We start from the raw sequence: 22,143 nt of genomic DNA, 5'->3' as shown, positions 1-22,143 counted from the left end.
TGCCACGAATTACACATATGATGTTTGCCACTCTTAAAAAATAATTTCCATGTCAAAAAAGTCACAGTTTGTCGTAAAACTGTTGAAATATAAGACTATGAAAAATACGCAACTAGAAAGACTACAAATCTCAGAGTCGCGTAAGTGATGTCATAACTGATGTCACAATTGTTTTCCTCCGCTAAATATAAGAGATCGCTAAGATAAGATAACTTTAACAAGGTGCCTGTGTGCTTAGTACCAGGTTGTTCTCATACCAGCAATGGGTCTTGCTCGTTCTTTCGCTTCCCGTTTGATGAAAGGACCAGGAGTGGATGGCTGGATCAAGTTAGCTACATAACTAACAAGCAAGCACGCACGTTAGTTAGCATTACAGCCTTAGCCTTGTCATTTTCCAAAAAAAAATCCAGCTCCGTTAAAATAGACAAAACAGGTTTTGATCCCTCCTCCCTTGGCCTCCCTGCCACTTACTTCAGGAGTTTACTTGATTGACAGAAAAAGCGACCTATCGCTTTCCAGTCTGTTAACCCAGAATGCAAATCATACAAAATCAGTCAAGTGCCGGGAAAATTCTAATAAAGTTAAAGAGACAAGAGACAAACAACAAAATGAGTGCGGGACCGAGCAAAAAGCTAAAGACATACCACTTCCACCCAGAATGGGAGGAAGAATATTTTGTTGTGATTTCACATTCAAAGGTTATTATGTGTAAAGCAAGCGTCGCTCTGCCAAAGAAAGGTAACGTGGAGAGGCATTATCGGAGTGTTCACAAGGCATATGACAGCGACTTCCCTCCGAGTAGCGAGTTGAGAAAGAGAAAGGTCATGTATTATTGCTACAAAAATATTATCTTGCAGTCTTAGTGTCGCCAACTCGTTTCTAATATGCAAAAAGACAAACAAATGCGTCTATGGTCGGTGTATTTTCGACCTTTCCAATCCAGACGAGATCTCTCTCCCCCGTCTGTGTGTGAGGGGGCGGGGCAGTTTACACACACGGCTGCTACATGCAGCACGCATATACAGTCTATGGCAGCAACACACAGAGGGGATGGCGAAGAGAAGCGCGCCAAGGTGTGGTTAAATGTTACCCGTCTTGAGGTGGACAATGCTCCTTGCCAAGAGTGTTTAGCATGTAAGGGCGGTAACATATGAAGGTAGATATGGTGCAAAATGTGAGAGCGTGTAAAACCTGATGTGAGCACTTGCAGAAAAAAAATCTGAGCTTGTGTGCATACATTTACACTTGTATAAAATATCCACGTAACTGTGAACCAAATGTACACTTGTATAAAATATCCACGTAACTGTGAACCAAATTTGAAGTCACAGGAAAATAAAAATGTACAACTTGACGAATCTGCTCTGTGGCAGTATAAATCGACGAATCTGCCGTCTTGACTTTTGCTACACTTCTTGCGATAAATGTGTCGCAAAAGTAATTTTCACCTGTAGATGTGGGGGGAGGGAGGGAGGTTGGAGCGAAGGGGCGGAGCTATCAGAACGATGAGGCTGGGGTCAGTCCCACAGTCACAGCCACAGTCAGGTCGAACCGGATGACTGCGGGGATAACGGTTTGTGTCGCTACCGCTGACATGGCGCGTCAATCAACGGTAAGCTTTGCCCATTACTTGCCCAGTATTACTTTGAATATTATTATTGTGATTGAGGATTAAATCCGCTTTGAAGACCACCGTTTTATATCGTGCAGTTTAGCGGCAAAAATAACGTCAGTTAGCCAGCTAACGCTAGCTTTGTTGAGTTTATGCTAGCTGAACAAGTAGTGGTTGTAGTCTACAGAAGTAATTAATATATTATAGCCTACTGCTTTGGCACTAACGGTTGATAACCGTTTATGAAAATAAAACCAATTGAACTGTACTGAAATAATGACAAGTTTTATAATTGTCTTGGGCTCCTTCTGTGTTTTTAAAGCCTTTGTAAATTATCCATGCTATTTTCTATTTAGCTAACGTCGAAGTAGTGTATGTGAAATCAACCTCACAATAAGATTTGTGTATATTACAATTATTAATGTCATATTTCAAGATGATTACTTAGATATTACAATATGGTTGGTTGAGCTGGAGTTCATTATTGAGCTTACACGTTAACGTCACAGTCATCTGAAGAACGAACCCAAACCTTGTTGTTTGTATTAATTGTATTACCAAATGGGTATCAAATAAACAGCAAGCATTGGTAACACAACTTCCAAAGTTACAGTAACATAAAAAGGACCCTGACTCGGACAATACAAAATCCAACATGTTCAACAGAAGAGAATCAGTTATATTGTTTGTACACATGGTACTTTACATACATATATATATGTTTGTTTAAGCTGTCCAGGTGATGCAGACAGGCTGGACCAGAGAGTGAGAGACAGAACTGGACTCCTCACAGCAGTGAACTTCAGCACAGGTACTAAGACTCTTTTTTTCATACTGTAAAAAGAATCAAGAAAGATATTGGTTTAAATGAATGAAGTATTGACTTGAATACACTGATATACATTCCATTAAACAATACTAAATACTAGATCACCTACACATCAGTTAAGTTGAGGGGTTTTTCCATGCAAAAAGTCACATTTAGATGTTAACAAGCAATATGACTTTGTCAGCTTTCTGATGTAATGTATTGAAGACAAAGCTATTTAACACATAGTGAGAACTGCTACTATTTATCTCTCAATATCGTCTGAAAAAACGTGGTAAAAGTTATTCTTTCAGTGAGACAACAGAGCAAGCTTCTACAGTTGCACTACGTTTTGATAAGTTAAATATTACCCAATAAAATACCCAATATTAGCGGTGTGTGTGTCTGCCCAAGGACAATTTAAGGTAAAACCTAATAGAGGTGTCATACATAATAACCTAATAAAAGTAAATGTAACAACTACTACAGTGCAACAAAACAGGAAGATTAAATATGGTCTCTTAAACATAAGATCTCTAGCATCTAAAGCAATATTGGTAAATGATTTAATATCAGATTATAATATTGATATATGCTGTCTCACTGAAACTTGGTTGAGACATGAAGAATATGTCAGCATAAATGAGGCCACTCCACCCAGCCATATTAACACTCATATTGCTCGAGGCACGGGCAGAGGAGGTGGAGTTGCAGCAATCTTTGACTCAAGTTTACTTATCAATACTAAACCAAAATGTAATTATACCTCCTTTGAAAGCCTCGTTTTTAGTCTTACGCATCCGACCTGGAAAACTTTGCAGCCAATCTTATTTGTTACAGTGTATCGTGCACCAGGTCCTTATTCAGAATTCTTATCAGAATTCTCTGAGTTTTTATCAACTTTGGTTCTTAAAACAGACAAAGTAATTATCGTAGGTGACTTTAATATTCATGTTGACGATGATAAAAATAGCCTTACTGTTGCATTTAACTCTATATTAGATTCTGTTGGTTTCTGTCAGAGTGTAAATAAACCAACCCACTGCTATAATCACACTCTCGACCTTGTTCTGACTTATGGTATTGAAATTGAGCAACTATTAGTCGAACCGCATAATCCTGCTTTATCCGACCATTTCTTAGTAACTTTTGAAGTACTGTTACTAGACTACAAAGCATTAGTCAAAAGCTCTTGCAGCAGAAACCTATCTGTTAGTGCTATAGCCACATTTAAGGAAGAGATTCCACCAATACTTAACTCGATAGCATGTCTGCATGTAGGGGAGGAAACTTATACAAAATGTACACCACCCCAAATTGATCATGTTGTTGATAGTGCTATAGATGCGCTGCGAATAAAATTAGACTCTGTTGCTCCTTTGAAAAAGAAGAAAAAAAAACAACATAGATTAGCTCCATGGCATAATGCCGAAACCCGCAAAATAAAGCAAAAGTCTAGACAACTTGAAAGGATATGGCGTTCCACTAAACTTGAAGAATCTCGTTTAATTTGGCATATTACTCTCAATGAATATAAGAAAGCACTGCGTAAAGCGAGAGCAGCCTACTACTCTTCATTAATAGATGAGAATAAGAATAATGCAAGATTTCTTTTCAGCACTGTAGCCAGGCTGACAGAGAGCCACAGCTCCATTGAGCCTTCTATTCCCTTAGCACTCAGTAGTAATGATTTGATGTGCTTTTTTAACGATAAAATTGTTACTCTTAGAAACAAAATTAATGACCTCTTGCCTTCGACCAGTATAGTGTTATCAACAGCTCCCGGAATCGTAAGTTCTAATATTACACTAGATAGTAAACTAGAATGCTTTTCAGCCATTAACCTTGAACAATTACATTCAATGATTCTCTCTTCTAAACCATCAACGTGCATGTTAGACCCAATTCCAACTAAGCTGTTGAAGGAAGTGTTTCCATTAATTAGCAGTGTTGGGCAAGTTACTTCCAAAATGTAATATATTACATATTACTTATTACTCTCTTTTGAAAGTAATAAGTTACATTACAAAATTACTGTCTCTGAAATGTAATGAGTTACACTACTTTAGTTACTTTTCTAGTTACTTTCACCAAAATAACCGCAAAAGAATGGCTAGGTATTTTAAATGCTAAAATGTAGTTTAGTGCAGCTCATTATACATCCAGTGAAGGGCGGTGTGGTATAGCATAACCACTGTGTAGGCCCTTAAGGCTACTGACAACTTGTATTACACGGGTTAGTTGAATTCTCTATTCTGATTGTAACTTCTTAACATGTGACTCGTTGTTAATACAGTAGTACAGACCGCTGTCAAGGACTATAATGAAGGTTGCTAAGGAGGATCAAGAAAGAGAAAGGAAAAGAGGTTAAAAGACGGAGCGCTGGACGTCAGATAAATCACCAGAAGAAGGCAGACAGGAAGTAAACACTAACAGGACAGGGAATGGTCTCTGTATTTTGTTTAGTATGTGGCCGTGTACAGGCCCGGCTCCAGAACAAAATGACTCAGGGTGCCTCTGAGGTTACAGGGGCAGCAGTAGCAGGTTTACATGAGTAATAGTGTCCGGCAACAGCAATGAGAAATAGCATTGATGGTCCCAATGAACAGATTATGGCATTTGTTATGTTTTGAAACCAAGCAAGTGAGAACATCTCAAGTGAGTTAAAAGTGCAATCCTGAAATATCTCATACGGTCCAAAGTGGACTGTGGCAAAGAAAAGCACAACAGCTTCAAAGCTGTACTGATAAAACAAATGAGAACATTTTGTAAATCAAGGCACATATTATTTGAACCAGCTCATGGTATGAAATGGCAAACATTGAAAAGCAAAAGTATTATTAAAACCATGTAGCCTACTAAATCATCACTTTGGTCCCATACTCTGGGAAGAGAGTATTGACTGTGCTTGAAAACTGGATCACATCATCATCATGTGAGGTTGACTTTGTGACCTGGAGAACATTTCAGCTGCAACATTAGCTCGTTGATAAGCTTGGGATATGAGATCTTTTTGTAGCCATTCGTGGTGAAGGCATCTGTGCTATTGTATGCATTATTTTTGACCCAACATTTCTACAGGCATGGCAGAATATGGCACTATTTTCACATATTCTAGCCCTTGTCTATTTGTATACCACGAGCTGCAAAATGACCACCTAACCCCACTGTACAGGCGGGTACTTGTTTAGATATACCTGGGCAGGCTCTGTTTTGCCGTGGTATCCTGGCTGGCACCCGCGGGCCGCAGAGGGGCGGCGGTGTTTCGGGCGATGAAGAGTGCTGCTCCGGGGTTGAGGGCGGCGAGTCAGGCGGGAGTCAGCTAGTGTCCACAACGGAGAGTAACGTGATGTCCCCATCTGACCCGTTGCTACTGTCTGCAGTAGATGCAGTGTTGCTGGCGTTTAGTGATGGTTGCTTTAACCATTTCCGTATAAATGATTATCCACAGATGTGTGTCACTGCTGTGGAAGCACTTTGGAAGTGATGCACGCGCAGCGGAGCAGGTCACGCGCACCGGACACAATTTGTTGTTAGTATTTTTCGCTCCGTTCTCTTTTTTGAATAGAGGGTACATAACATTCAACTGCCCCGAAGATCCCGGCGCGAAGCCTGAAGGGTAAACACCAGGTTTACTAATCTACCCGCACAATTTGTCTGGTGTCGGAATGTCTCGCTATGTACCATTTAATTTCGGGTTAAAATGTGTTGTAACTGCGTTACTGAGCATTGTAACGGGTAATATATTACCCACATTTCATTAGTAATGCGTTACATTACTTCGTTACAGCAAAAAGTAATATATTACTGTAACTCCGTTACTTTTGTAACGCGTTACACCCAACACTGTTAATTAGCACTTCTTTATTAAATATTATGAATATGTCTTTATTATCAGGCTATGTTCCACAATCATTCAAAGTAGCAGTGATAAAACCGCTTCTTAAAAAGCACAACCTCGATCCAGAGGTTTTAGCCAACTATAGACCTATTTCTAATCTTCCGTTCCTCTCAAAAATTCTTGAGAAAGCGGTCGCAAAACAGTTGTGTGATTACTTAAAAAACAATGATTTATTTGAAGATTTTCAGTCTGGCTTTAGAACACATCATAGCACAGAGACAGCTCTGGTTAAAGTCACAAATGACATTCTAATAGCCTCAGACAAGGGACTTGTCTCTATTCTTGTTTTGCTCGATCTTAGTGCTGCATTTGATACTATCGACCATGATATCCTATTGCAAAGACTAGAGCACTTAGTTGGCATACAGGGAACTGCTTTAGGCTGGTTTAGGTCGTATCTATCTGAACGCTCTCAGTTTGTACGTGTTAACGATGAATCTTCCACGCAAACCAAAGTTAGCCATGGAGTGCCACAGGGCTCAGTGCTCGGACCTATTTTGTTCACATTATATATGCTTCCGTTAGGCAATATTATAAGGAATCATTCTGTAAACTTTCATTGTTATGCGGATGATACTCAACTATATTTATCAATCAAGCCTGATGAAATTAATCATCTAAATAAAATTCAAGACTGCCTTAAGGACTTAAAAACGTGGATGACCTTAAACTTTTTGATGTTAAACACGACCAAAACTGAAGTTATTGTACTTGGCCCGAAGAATCTACGAAACAAATTATCTAAAGACATACTAACTATGGATGGCATTAATTTGGCCTCCAGTGAGACTGTAAGGAATCTTGGTGTTATATTTGATCAGGATTTATCCTTTAACGCCCACATAAAATCAATTTCAAGGACCGCCTACTTCCATCTACGTAACATTGCAAAAATCAGGCATATCTTGCCTCAAAACGATGCAGAGAAACTAGTCCATGCATTTGTTACTTCTAGGCTGGATTATTGTAACTCTTTATTATCAGGGAGTACCAAGAAGTCAGTCAAGTCGCTTCAGCTGATTCAAAATGCTGCGGCTCGTGTACTAACCAGAGTTAGGAGAAGGGACCACATTACTCCTGTTCTGGCTGCCTTACACTGGCTCCCTATAGAACACAGGATAGAATTTAAAATTCTTCTTCTCGCCTACAAAGCCCTTAATGGGCAGGCGCCATCTTACCTTAAATAACTCATTATACCCTACTGTCCTACTAGGGCATTGCGTTCCAAGAATGCAGGGTTGTTGGTTGTTCCTAGAATCTCTAAAAGTACAATGGGAGCCAGAGCCTTTTCTTATCAAGTCATGGATGATCCTGCGGTCCTGTGTCCTGGATCGCGAGCGCTGGATCTTGAGTCGTGGCTGTGGTCCTGGATCATAGGTCCTGGATGGATATCCTCGTGGATTCATTTTCCTATTATACACACATGCATTTCCAAACATTTGGACTACCTATGTTGCAAATGTATTATCTTTTCAATTTACACACGGCATCTATTGCACGTCTGTCCGTCCTGGGAGAGGGATCCCTCCTCTGTTGCTCTCCCTGAGGTTTCTCCCATTTTTCCCTTTAAACTGGGTTTTCTTTGGAAGTTTTTCCTTGTACGATGTGAGGGTCTAAGGACAGAGGGTGTCGTATTGTCATACTGATATTCTGTACACACTGTGAAGACCACTGAGACAAATGTAACATTTGTGATATTGGGCTATATAAATAAACATTGATTGATTGATATTATTTTGATAATAACATATATTCAATGTTGATGAATTTCATACTGTTCATTCATAATCTGATTACAATTAAAAAATAATTATATCAACAGCCCCATAACACACAAACACACCTCTTTCATAAATAACACACTTGTTCTGCAATAATTTGTTATGTTTCCTGTCATTTTTGTTAGGAAAGGACATGCCCGAAAGGCACGACTCAGCATCTCCTCTTTCTCTGAGGGTCAAGAAGAACATCCAAGATCAACGTTAAAAGCTGATGTTATGAGATTTTAAGACCAGTACAGGACATTCACTAAGAAACTACTTTTATTGTGAAAACAAAGATCTGCACACCGAATATTTTTGTAGTCTATCAGGACCATCATTTGTTTGTGACGCTGCCTGCATCTCAGAGAAGGGGTGGTTATAGTCAGGCTTATAAAGTGTGGCGAAAAACAGTCAGCTGATCGAATGCACCTATTTCCACATCTACACTCCATCAGCTGATTATTTCTATGTGCCTCACTTTATGAGCTTCACATCACTTGTGCCTTGTACCGCAGACTTTGCAACGTCACAAATAAATGGGGCCAATCTTCAGTCAGATGTGAATGTGTAATCTAACATTTTCAGTAAGAATAATGGACGAAAGGAGTGCAGATATAAATACAATTTATAGAAATGTGAACCAAAAGTTAATCAAACATGTTTTAAATAAAAAGCACATATGGACAGAAGGTGTAAACCTATTAAATGTATAAGTAAACAGATGTAGTCAAATAAAGTGACAGACTAGGCCTGTGCAGTTGGTATCAGCTGTGCCCAGCATGGGCTCCTCCATCAGGCCTGGTCCTCCTCGCTGAGGAAAGACCCTCAGTCCTCTCCAAACCAACAGACAGGACGTCCATCACACGGAGGTTTCTCCCTGAAGTCTCTGCTGCTCTCTGGACACCACGCTGTCTCAATCCGTCCACACTGAATATGAGAGGGGGAAAATGAAAATAATAAATGCTTTAGACAATAAGAAATATAAAGTTGCTCAGTTTTTTTAGATTGTCAATACTATTACTGTATAACTAATATCTCAGGTTAAGAGGCACATTCAAATAAAGATTGGTCTTTAAATACATGTTGTCTTTTGAATTGTTTGTCTAAAGTCAAGGATCTAGAACTGGTACTTAGTTTTAATGATACAGTCTGGTTATCATGCTGTTTGGAGGAGGCCTCACAGGTAAGAGCACTAACTAGCTCAGGGTATATGCAGGAATCCTGAAGTCAAATTTAATACCTTTTTAAGACCTTTTTTAAGACCCTTTCCATACATTTTAAGACCTCATCGCAACTTCGAGTTCTAACCGGTTACATTGGCGACACTTGACCTCACATTTACTATATTGATTGTAAGATAGCACAACTAAACAGAGTGCATACTGAAGCCTCCTCTCCACATGAACTTCAACCTCTCTGTGAAGGTCAGGTTTAATGCAGCATGCTGCTTTGTTGCTTCTGTGCTCTGTGCTCTTTCATTCCAGTAGAACTCCTCAGAAACCAGTAGAACTCCTCAGAAACCAGTAGAAACCAATATTTGACCAATAAACAAAACAATTGACAAAACTTTGAACTATGAAATTAAACTTTGGTGAGCTTCAGCGGGGTAAGGAGCTCCCTCACAAATACCCAGGGGTTAAATTGGGCTGGGGCTGCCCGGCACGTAGGACGATGCTCTGACGTCATCACCCTCACACATTTGTCATATGTTTACAAAAAACGATATATATGTTAAGTATAATATATATAGTAAAATATAGTTAATATAGACTATATTTAGGGTCGATATGTGTTGACCTTACTTTAAAATAGTAGATCTCTGTGACCGGATATAGTTTGGCTTAGACCCCGGCCCCACGAGGACGCATACAGTAAAACGCATACGAAACGCAAAAAAGTCTTCCGTTTACACGCATTCCATTCATTAACGTGTCCGTTCACACTAGACCGCTGGAAATGCTGTAGTACATATGCCAAGCCTGTAAGTGGCGCTGCTGCCGCCACAAAATACACCAAAAGCAACGAAGAAGAGCCCGGAGCATGGTTGTCATGGTTGTCATGGTTGCCCTTCTGTTTATTCTCCGCGGTGGACGGTGTGTTTTCCTGCTGTGTTGCTCCCTTCTCTCAGGTAGTCCACCAGCAGATAAACCCCAATCAGGTTTCAGAAAACACCACTCCACAGAATCAGCTCTCCTCCGGGTCTCCAATGACATCATGATGGCGTCGGATGCAGGTGATTGCGTGGTTCTGGTGTTGTTAGACCTGAGTGCAGCGTTTGACACAGTGGACCACGCCATCATGCTAGATAGACTCAGGGAGTGGGTAGGCATCTCAGGGTCTGCCCTCCAATGGTTTGCCTCGTACCTCAGTGGGAGAAGTTTCTCTGTGGCGGTGGGCCCGTTCTCATCACATAGCACTCCCCTATCCTGCGGCCTGCCCCAGGGTTCTGTTTTAGCCCCCCTTCTCTTTGCCCTGTACATGCTCCCATTGGGCCACTTAATTAGCCAATTTGAGGTGTCTCGTATCACTGCTACGCAGATGATATCCAGATATACTTCTCCTTCAAACCTGTCAAAATTGAAAAAGTAAATACCCTCATCACATGTCTGTCTGCAATTGAGGAGTGGATGTCAAGCAACTTCCTACAGCTCAATGCATCGAAAACGGAAGTCTTGATCTTGGCGGCTGATAACATCGCCTCTCAGGTAGCAAGCCACCTGGGTTCATTCAGTGGTAACATAAGGGCAAACATAAAAAACCTTGGTGTTACCTTCGATCAGTCAATGCTACTAGACAAACACATACAACTTCTGACCCGTACCTGTTTTTTCCATCTCAGGAACATTGCCAAGCTCAGGGGGGTTCTATCCAACGCAGAACTGGAGATGGCTATCCATGCCTTTATTTCATCCCGGCTTGATTATTGTAATGCTCTGTTCTCCTGCCTCAACAAAACATCAATAAACCGGTTTCAACAGGTCCAAAATGCTGCAGCCAGATTGCTGACTCGGTCCAAAAAAACATGCCACATCACTCCGATCCTTTCTGCCCTGCACTGGCTCCCTGTCCATCTCAGAACTCAATTCAAAGTACTGGTCTTCACATATAGAGCTGTCCATGGCCAAGCCCCAGCCTACATCAATGACCTTATCCACCCGCACATCACAACCCGGGCCCTGAGGTCCTCTGAGCAAGGCCTCCTAAGCGTGCCCCGAACCAGGCTAAAGACTAAGGGTGACCGTGCCTTTGAGGCGCTGGCCCCAAGGCTTTGGAACAAACTCCCCCAGATAATAAAAACCTCGGCCTCAATAGAGATTTTTAAGGGGCAGTTAAAGACACACCTGTTCCGACAGGCCTTTGGGTCGTCGGAGGAGGTGAGTTAGTGGCTGTCTTTTTATTGGTGTTTTGTCGTATGTTTTATCCTATGTATTACCTGCTGCTGTTTTATGCCTTTTATTCTACATTTTATAGTTCTACTTTGAATTGTGTCCTGTGTACTGTACTGTAAAGCACTTTGAACATCCGTGTTGAGAAGGGTGCTATATAAATAAAGTTTTACTTACTTACTTACTTACTTACTTAACCCCCCCCCCCCCCCCCCACAGAGTGGAGCAAGGCAACGAAACTTAAAATAAGAAGCAGCATTTTATGGCACGCTATGCATGGGGCCACCTTGAGGGGGTTTCCCGACATGTTGTTTCAGTAAATTAAAGGGTGTTTCATGTTGTCGTTGCTGTGGACCTTCTTAATACCTTGGAAAATGCCGTTTAATACTTTTTAATACTTTTTAATAGCCTTAATTTTCGCTAAGTTGATTTATCAACTTTTAATACTTTTTAAGACCCCGCGGACACCCTGTAGCTACCATCACATGTACCTTAGCTTGACTTAAATGTATTAAACGTATAGTTAAGTGATATCAAAATATATAAACTAGTGCTGTCAAAATTATCGCGTTAACGGCAGTAATTAAGTTTTTGAATTAATTGCGTTAAAATATTTAACGCATGTGCAGAATGGCCCGCCCCATACGTGCCACCAGTGGCAGCGCCAGGGTATGGCTGGGGTAGGCTACACCCATACCAAGAAATGGCTCAGCCCCACCATGAAAAATGATGTTAAAGTAAGCAAAATAAAGTCTGCCAACTCGCGCGGAGTAAATTGCACAGACAGCAGTTAGTAAGATTGATTTCAGTAGCCACGGTTTTGAAAACGTTTGTCACGTAGTGATCGTCTTCTCAATAGAACATCTTTGATAACGGCGTGGTGTTGTTGCAGGAAGTCCCGACGGAGAATACTCTTGCTGTAGTTCAGGGCAGAGCCATATAATAGTAATAATATGGCTCTGGTACAGGGGTGCACATAACTGGTACGCAGGTTATGTAATCTGAAATGCTACCGTCACTTGTGTCACAAAGCGCATTTGCGTACCGACGTACTTGTGAAGCTTTTCCAGAAGGCGGTTAGATCACCGGACGACAGAGTCGGTCTCCGTGTGCACAGACAGGGCTGCTGTTAACGTCGGTCTGTACAACGGAACTGTGCCAAAACTACGCCAACCGGCTGCGGAGGGAGACTCCTCCCATCACTGGAGAACTGCGCTAAAACAGCTGATCACAACGTTCACGCTCTGTGGTCACGAAGTACTCCACTAGCCCCCCCCCCCCTCTGTAGACTTTCCTGAAGTACTCCCCGCTGATAGAAATCAACACGTAATGAATTAAGACCCCACGGTTTGATGATTGATAGGTGTGTGGGTTGTCTTTCATTTTGACATGCAGAACATTTGTATAATAAACATAGATTCTGTATGTTAAATGGATATATCCGCCTTCTTTCATTTATCTTTCCATTCCCAACAATATACATAAATAAATGGCATATTTTGGACATAGTTCGAATGGTGATTAATCATGATTAATTAATTTTTAAGCTGTGATTAATCTGATTAAAATGTTTAATCGTTTGACAGCCCTAATATAAACATATTAATACTTGCTTGATTCCAGAGTTGAATTTAGCACAATTGCATACAAACGTGAAGGGATTTTAAGATTCTCAAGTCTTCGTTCGAAATAGAAAATAGCATGGATAATTTACAAAGGCTTTAAAAACACAGAAGGAGCCCAAGACAATTATAAAACTTGTCATTATTTCAGTACAGTTCAATTGGTTTTATTTTTCATAAACGGTTATCAACCGTTAGTGCCGAAGCAGTAGGCTATAATATATTAATTACTGCTGTAGTTTAGCTAGCATAAACTCAACAAAGCTAGCGTTAGCTGGCTAACTGACGTTATTTTGCCACTAAACTGCACGATATAAAACGGTAGTTTTCAAAGCGGATTTAATCCTCAATCACAATAATAATATTCAAAGTAATACTGGGCAAGTAATGGGCAAAACTTACCGTTGATTGACGCGCCATGTCAGCGGTAGCGACACGAACCGTTAGCGAACCGTTATCCCCGCAGTCATCGGGGATAACGACCTGACTGTGGCTGTAACTGTGGGACTGACCCAAGCCTCATCGTTCTGATAGCTCCGCCCCTTCGCTCCAACCTCCCTCCCTCCCCCCACATCTACAGGTGAAAATTACTTTTGCGACACATTTATCGCAAGAAGTGTAGCAAAAGTCAAGACCGCAGATTCGTCGATTTATACTGCCACAGAGCAGATTCGTCAAGTTGTAAAAACATTTTTTTCTTCTGTGACTTCAAATTTGGTTCACAGTTACGTGGATATTTTATACAAGTGTACATTTGGTTCACAGTTATGTGGATATTTTATACAAGTGTAAATGTATGCACACAAGCTCAGATTTTTTTTCTGCTAGTGCTCACATCAGGTTTTACATGCTCTCGCATTTTGCACCATATCTACCTTGATCTACCTACGAGCAATGTGTCTAAACATTTATCAAAAGTGCACCACATTCAGACGGAGAAATGCACCGGGCTCGACTGTCTTTCTAGTAGCCCTGTATTCCCCCCATCCACGAGTAACTTTTCCACGTCAGGTGTTATTATGTATGCTAGCAGCAACACACAGAGTTAACTCAATTATACAAACATGGGTTAATGATTAGAGGTAACTGAGTTACTCTTTATTTTGTTAAAGTTTCAGCTATTCTGTTTACAGTTCTGTCATCAGATTATTTAATACGATTTGTTAAAACATTGTTGTTTCTTTTGATGTGAAATATTATTTATTATATTTAAATAAAAAGCAATGTTAATTTTGTTTACAATTTGTTAAGTTAATTTAATAATATATGTATTTTTGAATCAAGTATTCATCTTTATTGTCTTCATTGTTAGTTTCCACATGCCTAAAACAACCTCAAGCTAAATCTAAAGTTGATGGCTAAATAAGAGCGTTTGAGAAATTGTGCAAGGCAGACAGTAATAGTCCGAATAGTCGATTAATCGTTTCATTAATCGATAGATTAATCGATTATCAAATGAGTCGTTTGTTGCAGCCCTATTGTAGTTATCCCATGTATAAATAAAACGTGTTATTCAGCAACCCTTGCAATTTGGGATTTTATTTTTGGTTGGTAGACCTTGGTGAGCTGGTCATTTCAAAAGTAGCTCACCAGCCAAAAAAGTGTGGGCACCCCTGAAACATCGTTGTGAAGAGAAGGTTTCCTTATGGGCCGCTGGGTGGCGTCAGTGAGCAGGATGGGGTGTGTATGTTGCGATGAAGAAGAGTTACCATCAGTGACCGGTGTTGTGTCCAGGTATGATCCAGCAGATTGTCATGTGCGTTTGGCAGAGGAGACAGCGTGAGCTATGGCACGTGTGCCCCATGGAGTGCACTGTAAAAGTCACTAAGGCTATTGAAAGTCATATTTAAAACATTTGTGTTTGCATACAATGACTTTTTAAATTAACCTACTGGCAGCATTTAACGATTATTATGTACCAAACACAAATCATTAGTATAACAATTTAGGTCTAAAACTAATTTGAGAGGCACTGGAGCGCGGGAAATATTACGAGGGGCTCGTGAAGGCATCATATTGCAGCCTACAGTTAAGGAAGCTCGCGCTCACTACAGAGGGCTTCAGTCAGCGGAACAGGAGCACTGCAGGTGTGTGTGTCCTTTATGTGTGTCAGAGAAGCCGTGTGTGTGTGTGTGTGTGTGTGTGTGTGGACTCACTTTTTCTTCAAACTAATGTAAAGGATCTCCTCGGATTAAGCCGTCTCCGCGGTAAGTCTGCTGTAACACTTGGAGCTCAGTACTGTTAGTTAAGTTCCTCTCTGGGGATTTCAACTCCTTATTTGTGTGATACGGTTGTCATAAAATGAGTTTACTATAAAGTGAGCCACTGTAGCATTGAGTGTAACCAACAACAGACAGGTCTTACCCTCTGAACCTGTTTAGTTTGACCTTCACTTGTCTTTTCTAACGCTGTACACGTGACTTCATGGTTCATAAAGTCAACATATACCTTTAATATTGATAGCCTATTTGGACTAGGACATTCACACATGTTCATCCTGTGTACCTACACAGGTATTGGCTTCTAATGCTAAAACTATACAATATTCAATTTATGCATGGACCTGGTTCTCAATAATATACAATCTTATGGTCAACAAACTTTTAATTGCTAATTTTATCAATGTTATATTATTGCAACTGTCAAGTACTATATCAGTGGTACTGAAATACAAATCTTAAAGGTCCAAAATAAATGTTTCAATAAGACAAAGGTCCGTTTATTACGGTCATTCAAACTTTTAAACAATTGCAACAAGATTCTAAACACGAGATTGCAAAAACTAAAAAGTCTCTGTATGCAGCCGTTTTCATTGTTGTTGTGTCTGTGCTTGACCCTCAGAGTCGCAGTGTAAGAGCTGCAGTTATGAATAAAGGCAGCTGCACCCTCTTTCATTCAGCATTCCCATTAGTGCTTTATAAATGTCTTGCCCCTTGTGTGTCCACTGAGGTTCGTCAAGCCCAACACATCTTCAACTAACTCCCCTTTTGCCTCATCATAAAAACTCACAGTGTCAGTGGACTCACCCACAGCTAAGGAAATGCACTGTGCATTTTTTATTTCATCACAAATCTGATTAATCAAATCACCAGCCAGTATTTATGTTCTTCTGGTTGCTGTGGAATCTGAGAGGGGCTTGATTTGACCTGTTATTTCCTCTTTGTGTTTGCCTTCAACATGGTCTCCATCACTTCAGTCATGCCTTCTTTTATACTTCAGTTATTATCTAGTGGAATGTCCTTACCTACTAACCTAGTTAAATCAAAGTGGTTACTTTTGTTTGGCTGGGCAGTGTATTTTTACACACCGTCTTATTTGACTTTCTCAGGACTTAAAACAGTTTTTTGGGGGCAGACCCCCTCAAAGAAAAAAATATATGTACACACGTAAGGTCATCATCTTAATAGTTGTGTATGCTCATCCGTGAGCAGAGCATCAAGTTGTCTATTACAGCTGAATGCGGCGATTACCATTTTGTTCAGCAAAACGCCAACAATTATTAAGATCCAAAGCTTTAGTGCGTTTTCATTCAATTCTGAGTGCAGCCACACTGACAGTCTCTTCTCTGTCAGTGTAGACCGCAAATACCTCATTCCTTCAGTGCTTGGGTCCGAATGCTTCTCGTTTTGCGCCGTCCCGTTCAAATGAAATCGCCGCCAATCATATGTCCACGCTCGCGCCAGGACCGGGGGAGGGGTTACATGACGTGCATCTTGTGCTGCATTCACTTGCACTCGGACATTAGAGACTTTCTCTCATAAATGTCCGATGAGCGCTGTTTGCAGTCTGTGGACATAGCGGATCATTTTGACTCGTTGCGTTGTGGCGATGTCTCGCAGATAACACAGATAATACATATGAAAAGTATAATTTGCTCAGAGTCCAGAGACAGTTGTGGTTCGTTCCGGATCCGGACCGAAGTCCGTACTTTGAGGATGCCTGTACTATATCATAAACTACTGTATACAGGATTGGTGTGTAAATGGTATATAGCCTGCCCTATTGTATAGGCTGGACAGCAAGTGTTTCCTGTGTACAGTGAAACGCTAGAATATTAGTGCTTTGATTGGTGGTGCTCCGCTTGCTCGGTCATATTCTGCTTGGAGCTATTACTTGAGGTTAAACCGCACTGACACATGCTCTGTAATTGCAACTCATCAATTTCTGACAGCGTGAGTAAAGGAGGGAGGGAGGGAGGTAGAAAAAGAGGGGATGTTAAGCTACTTTTTTCTTTTAATGTTTATTTTACTATCTTTTCTTTGTAATGACTGATTTTAAATGCAATTTTCTTAATGTCTTTCATGTTTTGTAAAGCACTTTGAATTGCCTTGTGTTGAAAGGTGCTATATAAATAAACTTGCTTTGCCTAATGGGAGAACATCCAGGCTGATATGAGGCTCCCCTCTGCTGAAGCATCTGCTGCATCTAACACTGGAGATAATACATGAACACACACACACACACACACACACACACACACACACACACACACACACACACACACACACACACACACACACACACACACACACACACACACACACACACACACACACACACACACACCCACACACACACACACACACACACACACACACACACACACACACACACACACACACACACACACACACACACACACACACACACACACACACACACACAGGATGCTATGAGGGGCCGTACAGGCAGTAATCCATACTGGTCCTCTCACACACATACATTCTCCTTTTACATTCATACATTTTCACTCTCATATACATATATATTTACACTCACACATTCATACATTCTGCTCTCATATTATCATATTTCAATGCACACATTCATACATTGTCACTCACATATTTATACATTTTGCTCTCGTGCACATTCATTCAATGTTTACATTTAATATTATAAATAATATATGCATGTCTGAAGACAATATATGTATGCAAGAGAAGTAGGGATGCTCCGATCGCCAATTTCTGGGCCGATCGCCTGAATCAGTATCGGCCGATACCGATCGCCGATCCGATCGAGTGGGCGGGGCCTAAATGGAAGATTTAAACATCACTTTAAATCTTCCATTTAAAGTGATGTTTAAACTCAGTTAATGGGGCTACACAAACAACAATCAACTTAATTATTACATTCAAATGATGTACATTATTCAAGTTTACATTCACTTTGGAGAATAACACGGGAGAAATGAGCGGAAGCCTCTCTTTTCCTCTCTCCCTCTCTCTCTCCCTCTCTCCCCCCTCTCTCCCTCTCCTGACCGCCTGTCAGTATCTCATGCAGCTCACTGATCCAGTAATGAGTGACCCGACAGTGAAGAATACATATATTTATAACTAGTGTAGCTTGTTCCAGAGGTAGATAAAATAGCTAAGTGTGTTCGGTCTAACTCTCGTGTGTCCCGCTCACCGGTCCGGCGGGCGGGGCTGCAGGATTTCTGCTTCACGTTGCATACCGCTATTTTACTGTCTTTTTCGGACACCTTGAAATAATGCCAGACCGGTGAAGCCATGTTGGCGAGCTTGTTTTGCCGCACAGAGAAAAGTGTCATGTATTTTATGTCATGCGATCGGCTCTCGCGATTGGCATGTTTCTACTACTACTACTTAGAGAGCACCGATCGATCGGTAGAGAGCGATCGGTAGAGAGCGAGTATCGGCCGATCTCGATCGGTGACCGATCGATCGGAGCATCCCTAAAGAGAAGAATGTATGTATGTGGGAGATGAAGTATAGTGGAAACGGAAGGAGTATGGTTGAAACGGAAGGCAGGTCATTATCGCGCTGTGATTGGCTCTGAAGGTCGAGCGGGGCGGGCTCATGTTCAGAACTTCTCATTCAAATCAACAAGATGGAGGGAGATGAATCCGTGTATCTTCGGACCATTTGGGAGGGAGGCGTGTCGCGCGGTGGATAGAGCCTTGGTGTTGGGATCAGGGCGTCACAGGTTACCCCATTGCAGTCAGCATGTGGTTGTGTCCCTGACGGCCCGTCTACACTACAGGCATCAAAACATCTTGAAGCTGGGCGTGTCTGAGGCTTGGCAATTTCACGCGCCCCAGGGGGCCAACAACCAATCAGGAATCTCCCGCCCCCGGCATACGAAGCAATAGCAATGTTAACACGAAGTAAACTGGATATAAAATCCCCAAACAGGCGAAAACCTACCAGTTTCATCCACTGTCTCTGCTCCCTCCCTCCATGCCTGAGTGTGAAAGGATGAGTGTGAAAGGAGAATGTGTGTGTGTGAGAGGAGAATGTGTGTGTGTGAGAGGAGAATGTGTGTGCGTGAGAGGAGAATGTGTGTGAGAGGAGAATGTGTGTGCGTGAGAGGAGAATGTGTGTGTGTGAGAGGAGAATGTGTGTGCGTGAGAGGAGAATGTGTGTGTGTGAGAGGAGAATGTGTGTGTGTGAGAGGAGAATGTGTGTGTGTGAGAGGAGAATGTGTGTGTGAGAGGAGAATGTATGTGTGTGAGAGGAGAATGTGTGTGTGAGAGGAGAATGTGTGTGTGAGAGAGAATGTGTGTGTGTGAGAGGAGAATGTGTGTGTGTGAGAGGAGAATGTATGTGTGTGAGAGGAGAATGTATGTGAGAGGAGAATGTGTGTGTGAGAGGAGAATGTGTGTGTGAGTGTGTGGTTGAGAGGAGATGTGTGTGTGAGGGAGAAATGTGTGTGAGAGGAGAATGTGTGTGTGAGAGGAGAGTGTGGAAAGTGTGTGTGTGAGAGGAGAATGGGTGTGTGTGAGAGGAGATGTGTGTGGAGGGGATGGTGTGTGTGTGTGTGTGTGTGTGTGTATGTGTGTGAGAGGAGAATGTGTGTGTGAGAGGAGAATGTGTGTGTGTGAAAGGAGAATGTGTGTGTGTGAGAGGAGATGTGTGTGTGTGAAAGGAGAATGTGTGTGAGAGGAGAATGTGTGTGTGTGAAGGAATGTGTTGTGTGTTGGAGGAGGATGTGTGTGTGGCGAATGTGTGTGAGAGGAAAATGGTGGTGAGGCGAATGTGTGTGGAGAAGGAAGATATGTTGTGAGAGGAGAATGTGTGTGTGAGAGGAGAATGTGTGTGTGTGAGAGGAGAATGTGTGTGAGAGGAGAATGTGTGTGTGTGAGAGGAGAATGTGTGTGTGTGAGAGGAGAATGTGTGTGTGAGAGGAGAATGTGTGTGTGAGAGGAGAAGTGTGTGTGTGAGAGGAGAATGTGTGTGTGAGAGGAGAATGTGTGTGTGAGAGGAGAATGTGTGTGTGAGAGGAGAATGTGTGTGTGAGGAGGAGAATGTGTGTGTGAGAGGAGAATGTGTGTGTGAGAGGAGAATGTGTGTGTGAGAGGACCAGTATGGATTACGGCCCCTCATAGGAGGCATGAGCACATGCAAGGCATCAGAGACTCCAGGCCACCTGGAGGAGCCTCTGCAGCTAGACGCAGCGGCTGATGCCTCTCATGTTGCCCCTCTCACTGAGGGGTGGAGCTAAAAGGCCTCGTTGCTATGAAGGCAGTGAACTGATTGAGTGGCATTAGCACTTAGAAACAACACGGAACAAACATTCAGGAAAAAGTTAAGCAGCAAAAGATAAATGCCTTAAATGTATAATGTACTATTGTAAGATGTGTGTTGTTTACATGCTTTGAAGTAGTTCCAGAGCTGTGCACGTGTGCATGCATGCATTGTGCACACACCGTGGATCAACATGATCAAAGCGGCCTACTTTACCAAGAGGAGGGTTTCCTGCAGCTATATCCATCCAGATGCTGCTCTGTGCTCCTCACCTCTCCCTGACCTCTGGAGGCTGCTGTCTCTAGAACCAGAGAGAACAGCTATATCCATCCAGACGCTGCTCTGTGCTCCTCACCTCTCCCTGACCTCTGGAGGCTGCTGTCTCTAGAACCAGAGAGAACAGCTACATCCATCCAGACGCTGCTCTGTGCTCCTCACCTCTCCCTGACCTCTGGAGGCTGCTGTCTCTAGAACCAGAGAGAACAGCTATATCCATCCAGATGCTGCTCTGTGCTCCTCACCTCTCCCTGACCTCTGGAGGCTGCTGTCTCTAGAACCAGAGAGAACAGCTACATCCATCCAGACGCTGCTCTGTGCTCCTCACCTCTCCCTGACCTCTGGAGGCTGCTGTCTCTAGAACCAGAGAGAACAGCTACATCCATCCAGACGCTGCTCTGTGCTCCTCACCTCTCCCTGACCTCTGGAGGCTGCTGTCTCTAGAACCAGAGAGAACAGCTACATCCATCCAGACGCTGCTCTGTGCTCCTCACCTCTCCCTGACCTCTGGAGGCTGCTGTCTCTAGAACCAGAGAGAACAGCTACATCCATCCAGACGCTGCTCTGTGCTCCTCACCTCTCCCTGACCTCTGGAGGCTGCTGTCTCTAGAACCAGAGAGAACAGCTACATCCATCCAGACGCTGCTCTGTGCTCCTCACCTCTCCCTGACCTCTGGAGGCTGCTGTCTCTAGAACCAGAGAGAACAGCTACATCCATCCAGACGCTGCTCTGTGCTCCTCACCTCTCCCTGACCTCTGGAGGCTGCTGTCTCTAGAACCAGAGAGAACAGCTACATCCATCCAGACGCTGCTCTGTGCTCCTCACCTCTCTCTGACCTCTGGAGGCTGAAGACGGACATGGGCACGGATTAAGCAGAGAACACATTTTAGAGCAAAAGATCCTCTATCATGAATAATAATGTGCTCTCTGGGCGAGTGAAAGAAAACATAGTGGCAGGGAAATGAAACAAATAGAAACAATGATACATCTGCAGTTTATTTGGGGCTGTTGTTGGTTTCCCGTCAGATGAGTGGAGGGAGGGGAGAGGATCTGAGCCGTGCTCCACAGGTGGCTATCGTCACGTCTCTGAGAGACACTCTTGGATCAAGAGACAGAACCCAGAACATGTTAGAATGGATGGTTTGATATATGTTCCTATATACAGTGTACATAAACCCCACATACAAGTGTAAGGGTTGAAGGATATAAGAACTGTTTTAGTAAAAACATAGTGTTTATACATTTGCAATTATAACATAAATCGCCATTGATCGTCATGGAACG

General features: G+C 42.2%; 2 long non-coding RNA genes across 2 annotated transcripts in view; both read left to right on the top strand.

Moving 5' to 3' along the window:
* The first annotated feature begins 1,528 nt into the window (after positions 1-1,528).
* On the top strand, positions 1,529-9,176 carry LOC139433942 (uncharacterized). Its single transcript, XR_011643326.1, has 3 exons — positions 1,529-1,612; positions 2,344-2,423; positions 8,228-9,176. It is a non-coding gene; the product is annotated as an uncharacterized lncRNA (long non-coding RNA).
* A 5,995-nt stretch (positions 9,177-15,171) lies between these two features.
* The window catches only part of LOC139434040 (uncharacterized), a 71,460-nt gene continuing 64,488 nt past the window's right edge, over positions 15,172-22,143 (top strand). The window contains exon 1 of the long non-coding RNA XR_011643429.1: positions 15,172-15,299. This is a non-coding gene — a long non-coding RNA (uncharacterized lncRNA). The remainder of the gene's footprint in view (positions 15,300-22,143) is intronic.

This window comes from Pseudochaenichthys georgianus, chromosome 6 (assembly GCF_902827115.2).
Source record: "Pseudochaenichthys georgianus chromosome 6, fPseGeo1.2, whole genome shotgun sequence".
NCBI classification, from domain to species: Eukaryota; Metazoa; Chordata; class Actinopteri; order Perciformes; family Channichthyidae; genus Pseudochaenichthys; species Pseudochaenichthys georgianus.
The sequence above is the reverse complement of the archived record's forward strand: the minus strand, read 5'-3'. Positions and strand labels throughout refer to the sequence as shown.